Here is a 943-nt window from a genome sequence, read left to right as displayed (position 1 = left end):
TTTATCTATCTATCTATCTATCTATCTATATATAATATTAAAAGAACAATCAATAATGATAAGTTTGATTCATATATCAAAGGTAATGTTGATTATTATTAGTTTAATATATAAATGTGATCATCGACTCATTTAGCTAATTTCAATAAATTTTTAAAAATTTTATTGTCATCGCGCAACGCGCGATGTCAAACACTAGTAAATCCTTAAACTTACTAAAACGTAGAAAAACTCAATGAAATTTAATATTTCGAGCAATTAGGTCCTGGTACTTTTTTTGAACGAATAAGCCATTATATTTATAAACAAGAGAAATTTTATCTTTTCTTTTTCTGGTCCCAACAAATTAATAGAAAAGTACAATAAACCAATAAATGATATATTGCTTCCATTTTATAAGAGTAAGAATTTATTCGTTAAAAAAATGTTCAGAATCTTAATTGCTCAAAATATGAAAGTTCATTTGATTTTTCTAGATTTTAGTAAGTTTAAGAATTTATTCATTCAAAACATGATAACTGTTTTGGGGTTTTTAGACTTTTCCCTAAGGGATTTTCACGAAAATAACAAGAATATACCTGATTTATTAATAAAATAGTCATTCTTACGGGTTTTACCAAAATAGCCACGTGGATCGCCCCCGGGGGGTGATCCTCCCATTTTCTTGACCAAAAAAATAAAAAAAGTACAAAAAGATAATTTAAAAATAATTTGTGGGGACCACATGTATCTACTTTAGGAGACCAAACACTATGTGCCTCGTATACCAGGATCGCCATCCACCTCACCGGATCTTCCCCCGAGGGAGATCCAACCTTTTTTTTTGTTGAATCTTATTTCGTCTTTTAGTACAACAAATTTTATTATAAATACCATCATCCTCACACCTCATTTTCACTTTTATTCTCATATCTTCTACTCTCACAACCTTTAACCCTTAAAC

The sequence above is a fragment of the Cynara cardunculus genome (genome assembly GCF_001531365.2).
Source record: "Cynara cardunculus var. scolymus isolate 2C chromosome LG 10, CcrdV1, whole genome shotgun sequence".
Lineage (NCBI taxonomy): Eukaryota > Viridiplantae > Streptophyta > Magnoliopsida > Asterales > Asteraceae > Cynara > Cynara cardunculus.
This window is presented reverse-complemented; position numbering follows the sequence as displayed.